At 36.6% G+C, this 19,244-nt stretch overlaps 1 protein-coding gene across 7 annotated transcripts in view; it reads left to right on the top strand.

Annotated features, from left to right (window-relative positions):
- The window catches only part of LOC106855884 (sodium channel protein type 1 subunit alpha), an 88,965-nt gene that overhangs the window by 4,737 nt on the left and 64,984 nt on the right, over window positions 1–19,244 (top strand). The window contains exon 2 of one of the 7 annotated variants that reach the window (XM_088168098.1): window positions 3,206–3,285. The exons of the other annotated variants lie outside the window; for them this stretch is intronic. The gene's annotated coding sequence lies outside the window, so the exon portion shown is untranslated. The remainder of the gene's footprint in view (window positions 1–3,205; window positions 3,286–19,244) is intronic. 7 annotated transcript variants of the gene reach the window in all.

Here is a 19,244-nt window from a genome sequence, read left to right on the forward strand (position 1 = left end):
AGCATTCTGTTTATGGTACTTGGAGATTTCTCAAAGTCAGTGGTCATGTTAAGCATCCTATGCTGAGCCTCTCGTGATGCTTAAAGGATGTCTTAGTTCATTCATGCCTAGTTTAGCGTTTAATTTTGTGTTGTTTATTTCATTTCAAAGTGCAACATTTGAAAGGAACTATGCCTGTAACATGTCAAATGTGTCCAGCTTGTAGCAAAGACTGGAGGGACTCATACTAAAACTTCAAACTGAGGAGCAAATATTTTACCTTTTATCCTTGTGATGAATCTGTGGTTATAAACACCAGACAATTCATCATTTCCAGAAACATCTTCCATGAATAGAAAGATTTCTGGGAATGATCCATTGGCATCAGCAATTGTATCTGAACATCTGTTTAGTATTTAAAATTTTTAGGCTCCTGAGTCGGGTGTGTTAATAGTGCTACAAAGTCATTTGTCACCTGCAAATGCCCTACATGATCCCAAAGAACTTTGCAAATCTATGAAAAACACACAAATATGCCTTTAGAATTGTATCTAAGAAAGAACCAAACAGTCAAACTGTGTGCTACCAACTGCTAATATTAAGATAATGATTTAAAGCTCTTTGTACCTGAAGATCATAGACTCAAACTGCTTTGGGGTAAAGGGGACCTGCCTAAGCCACTTAGCAACCTACCAGTAGTGCCAGCAGAAAAGCTAAATTAGAAACTGGTGATCATGACAGCAGTGAAAGATGAAAGCATGTGAGGTCTCTCTAAGTCAGAGCTCAGATGTATTCAAAGGGCACAGGTTGAATGGTTGTGTCCGGTTTGGTCTTGCCATTTCTATGTCAACATTTTAGCATCAGTATTTGAATCTATTAGGGTGTGTTTTAACTTAATGGTTCATGTCACAAGCTTGCTTGCTGTGTCCTTTTAATCACTGCAATCTTTGAAGACAGCATATTTAAAAATTTTGCAATTAGATTTTATTATTAGAACAACTGTTCCTAACATACTGTACTGATAAATGCTTGAAAATTAGTTGTTATACTGAAAGAATTCCAAGTGCATCTTTTGAAGGGACAAGCTCCTCAGGTCACCACTGGGAGGTGGAGAAATTCTGATTCACATAGCTTGGATTCAAGCAAACTTTAAGCAATCAAAACATCATTATGTGAAAATATTAGAAAAAAAATCAGAATATTAGAATTGACTCTAAGGCATAAAATTCATTAAAGCTCTTTGGGGCTACTGAATCAGAGGTTAATATTAAGTGTCTGTTATATCATAGATATGCCTCATTGAATACAGGTATTAATTAGATTCATATTCTCCTATCTTTACATGCAGAAATGGTATTGAACAATGGAAGAAATGCAATGTTATTTTTAGCCCTCCTTCTCTGCACCTCTCACTTTAGCAGTCACTGCCTCCTCTTTTCCTTTCCTACCACTGTGCACCCACCTCCCTCCAGCATGGCACGCACTGGGGCTTTCATAAGTATTTGCTCATGGCCATCCTCGCTTTTATTTTTATTGGTCAGTAAAGCAAAATGAGAAGTACAGAATTCTGTCTGATTTAGCTCCAGCTGAGGCTGATCCAATGCAGATGGGGTTCATTGTGCTAGCAGTTAGCGTTACTGTTACTTAGCAGTCTGAATTTTAAAAAGGAGCCTTTTTTTGTCTAGGTTCCAGATTTGGCTGCGCAGCTGCCATCGGATCCAGGGAATGTATAGAGCTGACGTGGCAGTCGTGTACCAGGCAGATTAGCAATGCAGGCTGTGATAGATGGACACAGCACGGGACTCTGGCACAGGAACCCTTTTATTTGGTGACTGAACCCATGACTGACTGGTGAGCCTGAATCTGCCACCACTCCTCGGTGGGCAGGTGTAAAACGAAACAGAGGACAGGTAGCATTGAGCTGTGACATGTCAGAGGCTGACCTGGAAAAGTTTCTGGTGCTTTCGTAAGGGCTGACACTAACACAAACTATTTCCTTCACACGTTTAGAGACAAGTAATTAACTGAAAACAAATTAAAATTACTGAAAACTTTAGCTCATTTAACACTGGATAAAGAAATCTACTTCTCAGCACTATGCCTGCCCTTTGTTCCTCCCTGAAGGAAAACGAGGTTGCAGATTTTCAGTCTTGTTTAGGTCAGGAAATCTCAAAAAAAGCCGTCTTTTACACCCAGTTCTTTGCTTTTGCCGATAGATGGGGCTGTCCTTTAAGGTGATGGCTTAGTATCTTTTTATTTTTTTCCCCTTTTTTTCTATCTTTACCCTCCTCTCTGTCTCTCTTTACCCTCCTCCCTTCCCCCTTCCTTTTTTTTTTTTTTTCCCCTGCTATTTGCTGATTTGTATTAGGTACCATAGAGTGAGCCTCTGAACAGGAAGCTGAGAACAAAGCAGAGAGGATACTGCAGAGGTCTTTTTTTTTTTTTTCCCTTCTCGATGAGAATGCAGCAATTTATAAACATTTTTAATCTTCTGAACTGAGAATCTAAACAGCTTTATTAGCATTTCAAGCATTTCCTCATCACTATCTCTAGGTGCTTTTTTTTTTTAAATTTTGGGTTTTTTTCACAATGCATTTGAAATTCCTGTTTTATCAGGTAAGCCAGGAAGATGGTAAATTCTAGACCTTAGTGCATTTATGTGAGCAGCCAGCATGGATCCCCCACCCCAGTCCCCCTTCTTTTTTTTTTTTTTTTTTTTTTAATTCTTGCTTTATAGTTATTGTAAAGCATATAATTAAGAAGAAATTTGGGGGTTTTGCTGCAGTCAGTTCTTTTTGGCATCTCAGCATTTTGTTGCAAGATATATTTCAGTGGCCTTATATTTTTGGGTGTTTGCTTTTTTGCTGGGGAGTGATTTTGTATAAATTATTATTACATATTTTCCCCTGAACTTTTTGGAAGATAACAGAGGTCGTGTTGTTCCTTCTCATGGAAGACATATTAAAGTCTAAGGCAAGCACTGCAGGATCGTAGAGTTTTCCTTCCCATAGAGAGGCTCTGCTTAAAGGCTGAACGCTTCACACAAACATTTTACCAAAGGAGGAGAAGCAGCCCTCTCTTTTCCCTCTCTCCCTCTGCCCTTAGTCTTTCTTATCAAGTGCACTGCTAACAGCTCTTACTTTGATTTCCTTACTGACCAGGACTGGTTCTAATGCTGTAGATATGGCTCGGTTCATAATCTGAACCGTCTTGCTTTTTCAAACAGCACAAGAAATTTGCCAGGTGGACTTCAAGCTCTTTCAGCGTCTTTTCTCACATGGATTTCTTCTCTGCTGCCTGTCTGAGGTATGTGCTTAAAAGAATCCCACTGTACTAATTTACCTGGGATTGGGCTGTTTGTTCAGCCCCACTTTGAGAAAGCTGTTGTTACTCACTCAGCAGTATTTGAAAATGGATCGGTGCTTTCTGTCACTATTGAAAACCTCTTCAACTGTATTTTTCCAGAATTGCTTATTTTGTGGTTATGGTGTCAGACTCCTGAGCTATATTGGCTGATATTAGTGTTGCATTTTTGAACTGCACCTACCTTGTTTATTGTGTTTCTCATGCCTGACCAATGTATTGATGTCAAGTACAAAAGAAAAAAGGCTGTGCTAAAAATATCTCTGATATCTAATGCAAAACAATAACAGGATTGCTGTCAAGACTGACACCCTGATAATTTATTCTGTTGAGCCTGCTTTGTGTGATCTTGAATATTTGCTGAAGTATTTAGACACAGGGAAGCAAGTTAGAGACAAGCAGCTTTAAACTGGTTGTCCTCAGTTTGTTAGAAAGTTTTCATTATTTTGAAGGAAATATCAAGGGGAGTGGGACAGGGAATTAGAGGAATTAAGAGCTTGCATAAGGCATAGTCTAATTAGAACAATTTTAGTGAAATTCTAGGAACACAACAATAATTTGCATACCATCTGGTACCAAAAATAAAGAATTTTAAAAGTCTATGATGACTTACAGAAAAATTAAATAGATAAATGTATATCAAGAAAATATATATCCTATCAGCTGTTTGAAACAATACTTTATATAGGGGCAAGGGTAGTTTATTTTTGATCACTGAAACCTTTGTTGAAATTATGATATAAAAACCTAAACTTGCTTTGAAGTTTCAGAAGTTATTGTCAACAGCTGAGAAGCTAAAATCAATTACAGATTCTTTTATTCTTAAAAGGAAGATGCCTTGAGCTAGAAAACCTTCACAATGTTTATGAATTTGCACTGAATGCTCTCCCCAATGCCAACCAGTTTAAAGGACAACTGGCTGTTGTTGACTTCTAAGGATGGCAGTGCTGCTGCTATCCACATTGCACTGCATCCTTCCAGGATGTGAATTCTAATTCCAGAGTTTTGTACATTCATGACAGAGCACAGCATATTTAAGGGGCAAACCCACCTAGCCTAGCACTGAATTTTGTCCCTTAAATGATATTTTACAAATCCGTCTCTATTATTTTTGGCTACCTGAAATTGAAGAACTGAGATTGACTGAGTGTCAGTGTTCTCCTGCCCTTAGTTATGAGAAATAATCTGTAAATCATCAGGAGAAGTGGGTACTTGGCAAATTCTGATGAATCTTGTTTTTCTATGTGCATTTTGTGACTCTCTTACGGATTAACGTCTTTTCCTTCATTTTATTCATTTTCTGAACTTCAGTCACAGCTCATCTGTGGGAAAACATATTGGGTCTTTTAGGCTAATTATCGTGAAGAGATTTGTGGATTGTTTTCCAATAACAGAAACATATTCTGCCTTCTTTTTCTCCATTGATAACAGCTTATGTAGGTGGGAGGCAGTGGGATTCCTCAAGACTCAAGTTGCCAAAATGACAACCGCAGGCATGTTCTACAGCAGAAGAAAAACCAAATTAAAAATTGAACAATATTTATTCACACCTCAAAACTGAGACAACCTGAGAGTCAGGGAAACAGTATGACATACTAGAGAAGGAATACCATTAGGCTTTTTTAGCATAATACTTTAGACCACTTAAGAGATCACATTGCTACAAGAGAGAAAAAATCCTAAAGCTGAAATATTCTAAAACGTGAGGGAAAAGAACCTTTGAGTAAATTTGAACCATTAAAACCCTATAGGTAGTATTTCTGACTGAACATAATATTGTAGGGAGATGGGGAATATAATGCAAATTTTCTAGATGTTTTTTCCCAAAGCTCAGTAGTTCAAGCATGTTACTTCCATTTTTCTAGTTGTAGGCTTATCCTTTATAGATTTATATCAGTAAAAACACATAGAAGTTGGATAGAAACAACTGAAAATTTGGTATGAGTGAAGAAATTATTAAATAGCAAATTTGGACATAGAAATAATCGCTCTTTCCATATTGGGTTAGTCCAAATTCTGTAAAATATGCTGATCTTGTTTTATTCAGTATTAGTAATATTTGTTGAAAGAATCGCTGTGAGGGTTTACTAAATACATGGGTGTTAAGTGTTTTTAAGATTACTGTTGTTTACTGATTATTGAATCATTACTTCAGTCTCTTCCATTTTTACCAGTGTGTGGTGGCTTCAGGTCCCCTTTTGTGCTCCTCTGAAATTCTGTTTAGCTCTGACAAAAAAGACTTTATTATATTTTACACTTGTTAAAAAATTCTGGGTATAAGCCTTGCCTGGTATATTAAATATCTCTTGAAAATCCACAATTCTCATTCAGCCACCCTGTTATTTATTGTTGTAATTTATCAGCCCCAGAAGTTCTCTTTCTCCTTCTTCTTTCTGCTATGAAATTCTCATTGTGTTGCATTTTTAGAACCTACATTTCCATTGCTTTCTGTCACAGCAGTATCTAGTGGATCTCTAACCATCCTTCCAGTGCTCTGTTTTAAAGTGTTTCCATCCCTTTTGTTAATTTCCTGTTTTTTTCCACAAGTCTCTGAGAAAAGGACAAAACCCTTATATTTTTTTTTTTTGTCTCAGAAACATCCAGCTCAGTTTGAGTTTCCAAGCTCTATCCCTTCTAATTCCCTCTATCTTTGCAATTTATATCAGTACCTTGTAAACATACAGGCCAATCTGCATCTTTCTCTTACTTCTTCAAGAGACTCTGTAGAGTCTCTTGCTTCTAGATTTGGCTTTTTAAAATTACTTCGTAACAGAAATCAAAAAAACTGATAATCATCAGTTAAGCAAAGCAAAACCAAACAAAACCTTAAATCCTGTCAAGGTCAGAAATAAAAGTTTAGGAGTAAATGCAGAGGCTTTTGTGACTCAATTATTTAATAACTCTATTTATTAATGGCATTGGTCAAAGAGGACAAGTCTTAGTAGTAACTACAGTAATGTTACCAAATGTTGTTTCCTTCAGAGTGAGAGCATTCATTTTTTTAATTTGAAGTGTTTAACTTCCTTGTTTAAAATTATTGTCAAATTGTGTTAAGAGGAAAGTGTGATGGAGGTATTTCTGAATGCAGATGATAGGTGCTCCTCTTGGGAATGTCTCAGCAGGGCTCTTTAAGCAGTTTTGGAGGATCCCTGGAGTAAGTCCACACATGAAACAGAAGTGAAGTGACTGGTGGATCATTAGAAGCTGAATGCTGAAGATTATTTTTGTTCTCTGTGTCCAGAGTGGGTGGGACAGGAAGTGAAGACTGAAGAAATGGGCTCACCTGGATGAGATATGAGAACAAACATTTTACGAGAACAGATAGTGCAGAGCTGCAATAGAATGGCAGAAGAATCTGTGAAAATTGTCCTGAAGGTCTGTAGGAAGAGCTTAGATGAAACATCTGTTGGGAAATAGGTATAGCAATCTTGCCTTGGGCAGTGAGATGAACTAGGTGGCCTCTGATCTCTTTTTCCAACCCAGATTTTCTGTGAGTCTACAAAAAGGAGATATCTGAGATATAACAGACAATGTGCAATAAATTATATAGGATCCACTAAAAGCTATTTTCACTAGGATTGCCTAAAAGCATGTACAACATCCCCTGAAAATATTTATCCGAAGGTATATGCACTCTACAATGCTTCAAATATATCAAGAAAAAGCAGAAAATGGGTCCTAAAAAGTTACTTCATTTCTTAGTATGTCTTCTAGATTGTATAGTCTTTACTATGAACCATAGCAAGTGTGTGAATACAAGGGGTAGGAAAAAGATATTTGCAAATCTGATCAAATTTCCATACTGTCTGGAGAATTGTACACATTTAATTAAAAAGATTTTTAAATTTATAGTTTTTCTTTATAGGAATAACTAGGACACTTCAGAATCCGATTAAATAAAGTGAGTGTACCGGAGCCATTTCAAAGTTCTATTTTTAATGTTCATATTCAGTATTTTTCACAGCTGAGAAATCCAGTCTGATACATTTATTTTCTAAAATGAAACCTAAATAATGCCATATATGCATATCACTTGAAATGTGTAGTGATGGATAGAGACAGAGAACTGTCAGAACTCCATACTGGGTACATTGACAATGCTTAATTGAAAAAGAAATTATACAACAAATTTTTTTTTTTCTTAAACAGGAACTATGTGATCCAAGTGCAATCTAGAAACCTTGCATCTGAGTATTATTGCCTTCAGTTCAATTTATTTTCTCTTTTATTTTCTTTTTCTTCTATTAAACTCTGTGCTATGGAGGAACAGACACACCTTCAGAGAGATTAATACTAATTAAAAAATCTTAATTATAGTGTAGAAGATTGATAATAAATACTTACAGGAAAACCAATTTAGAAAGCATCCTGCAAAATGAGATGCCAAACTGGACTTGATTGAAACAAAAATTAAAAAAAAATTTCTGACTATTTGCATGGAAACCAGTGTACGTGAATCATTAAAATTCATTACTATTTAAAAAGTAGATTAAATTAGTTTTGTTTAAAGAATGTATGATATATATATATATAGGGTCAGAGAAAAGATACATGTATGGAATATACTTAAAATATGCTGAAAAATAGTATACTCTATAGCACCGTTTCTGGAACTGTGGAGTTATGTTAAATTATGTTTTCTAGGCATACCCAGATTAAGAAAGATTGCCAGATATTATTTCAGAATATTGCTGTCTGCTTTTTGATAGCAAATATAAAATTGCCTGGAACATTTTATAGAAGCAGAATTTCCACAACCTGAGCTAAAAATCTGAGAAAACTTTGCAAAATGTCTTTATTCTAACACAATAGCTGATCTCCAGAGATGCCCTCCCTCCTCAGCCTCTATGAGCCTGTAATGCAAAACCATATCCTAAGAGTGCTGGGTGGAGGTTGTCACCAGCCTGTTCATTTCTAATAAGGAGCAGCTATGCACCAAGGACAAAAAATGAGAATATAAATATAAACTATAAAATACATGGAGTCTATATTAAATATATAACATTATAAACCTATTTCTTTTAATAGAAATACAAATTAGAAAGTTTGGAAATGCTAATGTGGGTGTGGTGTTGCATCATGAGGTATGAGTAGTGTACCTGCTCTGAATTGTCATATTTCATGAGTGGGACATAGAGTAGACAGAAGTTTTCAGCTTTACTGATATAGATGTGCAAGGAAACTAGGGAAAAGAGTCTTAATTACTATGAGTAAATTTAAATAGAAATCCAGTTGAAGATTACTTTTACTCAAACAATATTTCAAGGTTCCTATATTGAAACAATTTTGGAAACTTTTCTTACAGCACTAGTGGCAGTGGTGCTACCGCTGTGTTTCCCACACACGGTTCAGTCCAGCCTGGAGAGAGCCTTTGTCTCCTGAGCTCTGCCCACATCTGCCAAGGCAATCACTGCAGTGCCCAGCTGCTTCGAGGGGCACACACGTTCTGGGGAGAGTTTTTAAACAACTGATAGATATTATACGTAGTGCCAGTCCCAAGGATTCTAGAGTTTCTGGGAGCTGTGTGCTGCAGCCTGGGGAGAGCCGTGCTGCCCTCCCAGCCTGTGCAGCTGCTGGTTTTGCTGGGGGTGCTGTGCTGCCCAGCTGCTGCACAGCCTGGCTGCGACTCTGTCACTTGTGGGCATTGACCTCAGACTTGCCCTCTGCTTTCCCCTCAAGCAGGTTTCTGTACATCTGTGAAGTCTAAGTTCAGACTGCTACTGAACCAGCACTAAATTATATTTAATGGTTCTGCTGGGAGAAACAAAAATGCTTACTGCCCAAGAGGAGAGAATGATAAATTATGAGACGTGCTAGCAAGAGAAAGCAAAGTAGCTGATACAATACCCCCTTTCTTATGTCTGCATGCCTAATTCCTAGACAATAAGTTTTGGGGAAAGAGAAAAAAATAAAAGCTGAGGAAATGCAAATGAATCCATTTTTTTTAGTGCAGGGGAGTAGTAAACAAAATTTTGTTTTTAAAAGCTATTTCTTTGTTCCAAAACAATGTGTCTTCAGGATATTAAGCTCTATTTAACTCTCTAATAGTGTTTTATTCAAAATTTTCTCTCCTTTTTCCTTTGACTGCCTTGCACATGATATTTCTCTGCAGGTCTCAGCAGTGACATTTATTTCTTGGAGTTATATACTTTGTAGAATTCTGAAATGCAGGAAACTGGTCAGTTTTGGGAATAGGCTTTTTTTCCTCCTGTGATTAAAGTAAGATTGACTATGATATAAGGCTAAAATTTCATATGCTATGACTAAGCTTATATATTTAAGTCTGTATTTTAGTGCTGATGTGAAAAGTACAATGCCTCTGTACAAAGTGACAAGAATTTTATACTGACTTTTGTGTGAATTCTTGATTACTTAGCACTTTGGAAAAGGATGGCTTATGCCTTTAGCTGTCTGTTCAGATAAGTTTCAGATGGGAAATATGAGCCATTTTCTCTCTTTCATGTGAGGAAAGATTGTGAAGATGGCTAAATAATGGCTGAGGGCAGTGCAACTGTGATTAGCAGTATTCTGACGTGAAGTCCACCAAGTAAGCTGTTTCTCTTTAGAGGTCTGCAGGTCTGTGCTTCTCTGTGGAATGCTTTTAATTCAAGTGGCTTTGCTGAAGCAGTACTTTTTAACTACTTTGGAGGATTAAAACAAGACAGATTTTAGGTTTTCTGAGACATTCGTGTGTCATCCCTGTTAAAAAACTGTATTGCAGTGTTGTAGGGTGTATTTTACTTCTGGAACTTTCAGAAACTTTGTTATTAGAAACCTCATGTTCTCTGGTTGTACCAGACTCAATTCTAAGTCCATTCCTTTATATTGCTTATCTGAAGCACACACTCTTGAATTTTAACACTTCTTAACGTCCAGATTCTCACCTGCAAATTATTCTATTTAATTTGTGGCCAGCATTGCGGGTTGCCTTGGAATTGTGTATGGGTGCTTTTGGATATCTTTAGTAGGCAGGAGTTCAGACATGGAACAAAGGACCCCAGTCTGAATGTGCTATTCAAACACAGAGAGACAGGGAATTACTGCTCCAACCATGATATAAACTAAGTATAGGGAAAAATGCTCAGATTTCGCAGAGGAAAAGAAGACTTTTGAGAGATAAGCAGCCTAACCACTGAAGAGTTTTGAAAGGAGTCTTGTAAAAGAAGAGGTTAAAAGGAGCCTAAGCAAAATGAGAGATCTTTGCAGGTATTTGTATCTCCTAAATGTGACTGGAAATCTTCAAAATTGCAATGTTGATGGAAATTGAAATTTTGAACAACAGAGTTAAAATCTAAAAAATTAAATTCGAGATAATGAAGAAAGGCTGCAAAGGGTCTCTGAGAGGTAATCAGTCATTTACTTTCTGAGAATTTATACAGCAGGATGATGGAGCCCAAGCAACTAGCTAGAAAATCATTCTGAATAAGGACAGTTTTTTGAAAAGGGCAAAGAAACTTTCCTGTTTCTTTGTAAGAATGATGGAAAACAGACTTTAGATATGTATGGCAGTGGGAGGAGTACAGTATGATTTATAATTTGGCTCCAAATCTTAGACAAGGACATTTGACACATATAAGAGTCAGATTCATTATGACTGCTAGTAGCACAGGCTCCACTAACCACAGCAGCCCTTAGGCTTGGTTGCCTTTTATGTGCCTGAGCTGCTGTGTTAAGCACTCCTAGTCTGGGATGAATCACTCCATCTAGAAATTTAAGACATTTACACCAGCAATGGCAGCAGAAGGAAATCTGAAATAATTAAGACTTCGGTCAGTTGGACTACGTATAGGATAAATAGGATGATTCTGAAAGAAGTTTGGAGACTAAAATAGCTACAGCCATCCATTCTTCCTGCTTTCAGCAGGGTTCGTGTGGTTTGGACAGCTTTGATGCTATTCTGAAAAGGTAAACTTCACAGGTGTGTAAACCCATTTACCTGCAGTGTGAATATGGCTGTCTGCTGTTCAGGGCACAAAACCAAAAGTAATTCAAGATGGACTTTGCAGATTTGGAGATTTGAAAGCATACTCCCTACCAAGTCCAGGAGAACTGCCTGTAAAAGGCAGTACAGGCAGGTTCCTGTTGCCTCAAGAGCAGCTTGTGACAGATACAGTTTTGGCTGCACTCTGTTGAATATAGTACAGACTTAGCCTGAGAAAAATAGATAGTAAAACAGAATCCTAACATTTCGTATTGCTGCTGATAAAATTTATGTGCTCATGTTTCAAAACAAACATCTTAAGACTTGATAATGTAATATATTGCATTTTTTCACTGAGGTCCTTTCTGCTTAGGGGACACAGTCACTAAGGGGATGGTCTTTTAACGGTACATAATGAGAGTCTTGTGCTTTGGCCACCTGTTATGCATCACATCATGGTGTTCCCACTGAAAAAATGCCTTTTGCTTTGCACTCTTACCTGGCTTTAACTGTCTTTTACAGTGGTAACAAGTTTTATCTTGGCCTTAATGGGATTTGGACTATTTTAGATACATGCACCTCTTCCCACTTGCTGGCTTGCTTCAAGCTTCTATGGTCAACATGTAATTCACTCAAGGTATCTCTCATCACTGAGCCACAGCAAGCCTAACTTCACAGCCACATTACCTGCAGACCCAGCCTCGATGTCATCAAGCCCAAAACATTCCCAAAGCACTCAGCTTCCAGCAAGCCTGGCTGCCTGGGAAGGCTCAAACAGGCATAGAGGGAGGGAGCTTGCATCTCACTCTCTAGGATCCACTCAAGGACCATGTTAAGCTCACGTCCCCCATAGGTTTGCTAGAAAGACAAAAAGATTTCATGGAGGAAAACAAAAGTCTGAGCAAGAAAAGTAAGAGAGGAAGGGAGAACAAAAATTATCATGACATTTTCATACCTCCTGATGAAATTTTAAATATAGAGAAAACAAGGAATTTTAAGAGTAATAAATATGGAAAAATACATAAATGGGTGTAACATACCAAGTCCTACTCAAAATTGCTAATTACTGAAAATTATTCTGTATTTATACTTTTCATAGGGTTTTTCCTCAAAGTCAAATTAAAAATCTCTTTGGTGTCATTTCCACCTATGATATTAAGTCCCCAAATTGTCCTTGACTCACAATGAATGAAACACGAATATTTTTAAGCTTCTTAACTGTGCATTCCCTCAGACTTAAATGTCTTTCAATTCCTTAGAGCCATGACCCTACAAATTGCATTGATCTCTTCTCTGACAGTGCTCACTGTTGACATACTAAAGACTAGTTTTTCATAACTGGATATTCTTATCTTTATGTAGTGCTCTTCCATTGTTGTGCTCAAGTGCATTGAGAAATGGCTTTTAATAAAGGAAGTTTCCTACTTTGTTTCTCACTGTAAGCTTATTTATACAAATGCTTCTAGACTGTACATACAATACAGTATGTACATACCTGCAGAAACACTGTTCAGCTCTCAGTGTGGTAGGAAATGGTTCCCCATCTTCAGATACATTGATCAGACAAGAAACGTGACCTGCTGAGGAATACCTCTCTTCATTTTTCTCAGCTGGGTGTATTGTAAATCCATACCTGACTGGGAGTGGCTGAAGTTTTCTTTCGTCTAGTAAGGCTAGAACTAACTTTACACTGTTCTGCTATTAGTGGAGTAAAGAGTTATGGGACAACTATTACTAATTTCAAATCTATCTTTAAACTATTTAAGATATTGCCCTGGACATCCAATGCCAAAATACCAGAAGGCATTACAATTCACTACTATAAACTAAAAATTATTAATTACAAAAAAAAATTTCAAAACACTTTAATCTCTAATTATGACATTAAAAACAACAATTTAGAACAGCAATAAACAGTTTCAATCACAAATGCAAGAGTATTTTCAATTAACGAAAAGATAAAAGTGTGGGTTTGAGTGAGAATAGCTGAAAGTAATTTAATCACCAATAACAAATCCTACAAAATGGGAAATCTGGTATTTTTTAACCAGAAAAGTTGAGACTGAAAGGGACACTATTTGCTGACATTATTTGCTGTGGTCTTCAGTTTAACATGTTGATTCTTCTATTAGAGTTCTCATCTTACAGATGGAGCCACATGAACAGATTCACATTATACAGACCTTGTAATCTATCAGTTTGAATTCAAGGTGGAATACAAGATAGAAAACTTTATTAAATACTTTATTGCATCATTAGCTTCATTAATGTAGTTTGTGTACATTTGATGTGCACCAAGTGATATTTATAAAAACTACAGATCTCAAACCTCTTTCCATTTTATATTTCTGTACCTATATTTGAGAATAGCTTCTTTGTAAAATAGTCACTAAATGTGCACTACAATTCCATGTTTAACCACATAGCTTAATACTGTATTTGATAAAGTAAATGTTGCTTGCTTTTAGCAGATTATCTGATCTTGAGAAAACTAACAGACAGTGGCTCAGAATTTGAGTGGCTGGATGTTTTGCTTCAAAATTTGTTCTCGTTTATGCTCTTTATAAGTATATATTAATATTTCCGATATTTATAATTAATGGTTTTCGATTTTTGAATGACAGTTGGTATCTTGTGATATTACTTTAGTTTTACATCTTGTCTGTTTTCTCAGTACACTTTATAGCATCAAGTTCATTCGTTTTCAAGTGTTCTGGTCTGCTAAACATTTGAAGTCCCTGCATATAATGTATCTTATGTATTTTAAAGAAGCATAATTCTTTGTTTCTCTTGATCAATAATAGGATTTTTAAAAATTCCAAAGTTCCAATAGCATGAGACCTCTTAGTCTATAATTTTATTGCCCTTGGGTTTTGATTGGATTATTTATTATATCTTTACGCTTCCATCAAAAATCAACTTAACATCCAGAGCATTTATTGTACTCTTAGGCCATAAAATATTAAATGACTGGAAAATCACCAGCACCTTAAAAGACAAAAAACTATCATTGTTAATTCAAAGTTTCTTAAAAGTCAGTTCAAACCTAATCAGGATATAGGTGAAAGTTATTTATTTGTTTTTTGCCAGGTCTGTGTTTTGGAAGAAATTTCTTTACAGCAGTGATGTGACTTTTTAAAATTTGATTTTTATTTTGAGAACTATATGAAAATATATAGTTTTTGAAGTTAACTAAAATTGTATCTGTAAGAACAGATACTCATTATGCTACTGTAAAGTGAAATTGCCAATCTGGTAATAAGACATTTCTCACACAGTATTAGGTAATTATTATGTTCAAAGAAGCTTATTAAGAAACACCAGAATCCTCATATTGTTGGTAAAATTAGTTTGTGTGTTCAGAATCACAAAATGCAGAGGGACATGAGGGGAGAACTGCAGAGGAGCTGCCTTAGCAGTGTCAGAAGATGCCAGTGACCCAGGTGCCATGCCCTGCCCACATAAACAGAAATGTCATATGTTTACAGACTTATGTTACCTGCTGCATGGCATAGCATATAGCATACCAATAAATTAGGAAAACACTGAATTCACATGTAGCCCATGCATTTGTTGCATCTTATAAAACCTGAGACGGGCTGAGGGCTGCAGGAGGGGATTGAGGCCATAGAACCATGCCAAAGTCATGCAGTGGCAATCGTGCTTCCTGGGCTGCACTGGAGTTCATTTGTGGTCGAAGCATCTCCCATTCCTTGAGCACTCCTCTTTCACAGACAGTCTGGGAGTGGATCCCTCCCTTTGGGTGCTGCACTGCAGTAGCTCAGCAGGTGATACCCAGCTCCATCACAGGCTGCTGGGGCTGCTGCTGCCTCCTCTCTGCACCATGCACAGGCTTGTCCCAGGGCATGCCTTCAGTGCACAGTGTGTAAAACCAAGGGGATAAAGTTTCAAAAGTTTCTTTCATACGATGTCTGGACTTCTGTGCAGTATAAAAACTACCAGTTTCTACAATTTGGAGGGTTTATTACTGCACAATGGCCCCATCGTTGTGCATGAAAAGCAGAAACTCTTTTCGTTTCCTTAATTAAGATTGATTTTTTTTTCCCCCTATTTTCTTGTGTGTTAAACATGTTCCTGTTGTTCCTGCATTTGCTTCCTTGACCCAGGAAAACTCAGGAATGAAATCTGTGCTTGCTAAATTTGTTAGAAAGTAAATTATTTGCTCATTATGTCATTTGGGCTTCTGGCCTTTCTACTGACCATAGGAGATAGTAAGTACCTGAATGCTCTCAATGGGGTCAGGCAACCCACTAATTTGAGTATGGCAATGTCTTTGTGTTTTTTAGCTCTGCAAATTTTACATCATTCCAGGGTATGGAGCAATCTGTTTTTCATCAACTTTTATTTCTTTCCCAAACGTGGCAATATGCCAAGACCAGAACTTAAATCTTAGTTAAATTCAATTTAACTTTAATGTTAAATGAATCAGTAGCATTATGTAATGTACACTGCATAGCCTACATGGCTTTGTTTGTTTTTCTAACTGAAGAAAGGTTCTATTATGCTTGCTAAGGTAAATATAAACAGATGTTTAAGAAAATTAAACTTCAGTTAGTAATGTAGATTGCCAGTAAAAGGGGTCAGTGCTCTGATCAAATGAAAGAAAGCAGAAAGGATGCTTCTCTGTACTGCAGTCACTTGCTGCACAAGAATGCTGCAGGAACAGCGTAAGCAGAGAAGCCATTCAGCTTGGTAGCAGTCCAGGAGTTCTAAGCTATTAAATGCATTTGCTCAGATGGAGTACTAATGCAGCTGCATTGTGACTTGTCCCATTAAAATATTTTCTTTCATTTTTATGAAACTGCATGACTAATTTGGTTTTTTCAGTTTTCTAAAATAGAAAAGACTTGTTTGTAGTTAATTAGACTTGGAATTAGACTAGCAAAGCAGTAAGCAAAAGCAAGCTATTTCTTTTTAATCTAAAGCAAAACCTAGTACGTATATTTTGACTTAGAGATGCATTAGTTGAATTTAAAAATATACTGAGATTAGCAATTTCAACAATGCATATATATATGTAACAAATAGAGATGGATAATATACTGTGTCTACATCATATAATTTTCTAACTTCCTCTGAACAAGACACAAGGACAAGACTGAAAATCTAGGTGTTAGTGGGAAAAAAGGTTGCAACAAACAGCTCATAGGTAGCATCCTGATTTTACCAGCATGGGGGCTTTTCTGGCTAGTAATCTTGTTGGGGAAGGCAGCCTTATTTTACTTATTTTCTTTTTCAAAACTTATGCTTGTATTTTCTTCCTGAGTTAAAGAAATTAGTTGTGAGTGAACACTAGAACTAAACCCTTTTTGCCCATAGTTAGTACTACATTTTTTTCTTCTCAGCTAATATACCTCTGGTGATTTTCAACTGAATTTTCTCAAGTTAATTTACTAGGTATAAAAGAGAAATAGGTCTAGGATCAGAAGCCATGATTGCCTTCCCAAGTTCATGTTTTCTTACATGCTTTCTTTCTATCCCATTAATCTTGATTTAATTCCTGCACAGTGATGGTGGAGCACTGCAAAGAGCAATCAGGTGGTCTCTTGGCTGGGGTCATGTAAGAGTTTTGCTGACTGATGGAAAATGTGGCTTTGAACTTCCTGGAGCTGATGAGGGAATTTAACATAAATATTTATGCAATGTAAGCTAAGCAATTGTACAACAGTGTGGATATCAGAGACACGAGCTGCATTTCCTATCCCTATCTGCTCTGCTTTCTGGCTGTTGGGCCGCCCAGAGAGCTCTAAACTTCCTTCCTGAATCACACAGCTACCCACGGCTGTTTGCAACTCTTTGGTAAGTTAAATAGTCATCCTCTCTCCTCATCACCCCCCTTCAGCAGCCCTTTCTGTGTGTCAGGTTTAGTAATGGAAATATCTAGCTGCGAAGCATAAACTTTCACTTAAACTGGTATGTACTGTTTGATTGCTTCCAATATTTCAGATAATTTATTTATAGCTCAGTGCATATCTCTGTACCCTCTTCTGACGTCTGCAGTATTACTGTACCTACCCTTTATTTAAAATTAATATGCATTAAATAAATGCAGTTATCCAAGTCTAAGTAATGTAATGCAAGAAAGCCCTTGTGCCAGATCTGCATTATCCATGCTGAGAGAGAACATCAAGAAGATAGTAAAAATAGATATGGGAGAATCCTATTATCAGTCTGTAATATGCATGTTTCCCTTATAAAACTGTCCATGAGAATTAAATTTAATTTTATATGTGAGCTACAGGGAGTCATAAAAAGTTGTATAGTTCCAATATTCCATCTGATTCCTGCCCTTCTTCCAAGTGTGTTGCTTTGGATATCCTACCTACCGTTGCTACCTGCAGTAACATTATAATTGAGACAGACAGGACAGACACAGGCTTGGTTCTGAGGCCCAGCATACAAAACTGTAGTGGCTTCCCACAACTTCCTTCGTCTCCTCCCACGGATCCACACTTTGAGGAAGGTAAATTATATTTATTCAGTATGCTGAAGACAAGACTCATAATGACTCACTGATAAATCAAAATTAATGAGAAATTGTGCCAATAAATGATGCAAATTATTATAAGAAAGATCTGGGCTCTGTGAGTTTACATGTAGATTCATTAATTTGTCTTTATTTTGCAGCAGTTGAATTTTAATTCCTGGCTATTATATCAGAAGGTAAACATCAAAGCATATTTCAGTTTCAGATTTAAGTGTATGGATAATATGAAGAAATTCATTTGTTGAAGTTTAAGTATGTGCAGCACTGTAGTTCTACACGTACACTAAGATCTTCCTTACCAAACTCTCCAGAAACTCTTGTTATGAAGGTATGAAGGATATGCAAGCTGACAGTACTGGATGTTATCAGATTAGGAAATTATCTTGTTCAAGCTTGTCTCTATTTCAGAGAGTTATGTATTGTCTAAATGACTTTTTCAAGGAGCAGTGTGTAACTGATTTGAAATCATTGTTTGACAAGGCACCATCTCTTCATCCATTTCCAATATGTCCCTTTACTTTGCCTAGAAAAATTATTTAGATGAAATTTGAAGACTACAAAAATACACAGATGCTCTATAGGTATTTGATAGTTTAATTACTCTCAAAGAATGCATAGATCTAAAGTTACATGATGTGTACTGTAGCTCACATCCAGGAGGGCAGTGTTTGTAGGTCTGTGTGTGCATAGCTCAGCCAGTGCACTTCTGGCTGCCTCAGACTTGATCCACGTGGGCACATCAGCTGTGCTTTGTGCAGTTACACACATGCAGCTGAACAACTTCTGACTTATTCTGCTTGTGCTCTGCAGATGGTCTGATCCCTGCATGCGGAGTGTGCTCTGCAGTTATCTGGCTTACAACAATGTATACTGCAAAATATATGTGAATATATTTTGCCTGGGAAATATCAGAAGAAACAATGAATCTATTCTCAAATGTTCTGAGTACCTTATTTTCCAAAATTTGAAATGTTTTGCACTGCTCATAAGGTCACTCAGACATGGAAATGTAGAAGGAAAAAACTCATTCCCTATAGGAGAGTAGGAAAGAACTTAGTAAGAAATTAATACTTTGAGTATTCTTATATTCTTTCCTATGTTGAATTACTAGTGCTATGCTAAAGAAAAAAAAAAGAAAATGAAGTCAATTTGGATCATGTAAACAATCTGTAGTTATTCAATTAATATTTAATAAATCACTTGGAAATCAGAAGGATATCAGTTGATTAATTGGTCTGGTATCAATTTTTATCCATCCTCATCACAATAAGTGAGAATAAATCCATTGACTATAATAAAGGAAACACAAACCTATTAGTTAAGTACTGCCATATGAGAGATGACAGTGAATTGGGATTACGGCTGTAGTAAATTCTGTATTATTTAGTATTGACTTTTAAATTTATAGAAGATTTCTATTTGCAATTCTGAAGACTTATAATCATTGAAATGTAAGAAGGGGAAAATGTATCT

This window comes from Sturnus vulgaris, chromosome 7 (genome assembly GCF_052056855.1).
Source record: "Sturnus vulgaris isolate bStuVul1 chromosome 7, bStuVul1.hap1, whole genome shotgun sequence".
Classification (NCBI taxonomy): domain Eukaryota; kingdom Metazoa; phylum Chordata; class Aves; order Passeriformes; family Sturnidae; genus Sturnus; species Sturnus vulgaris.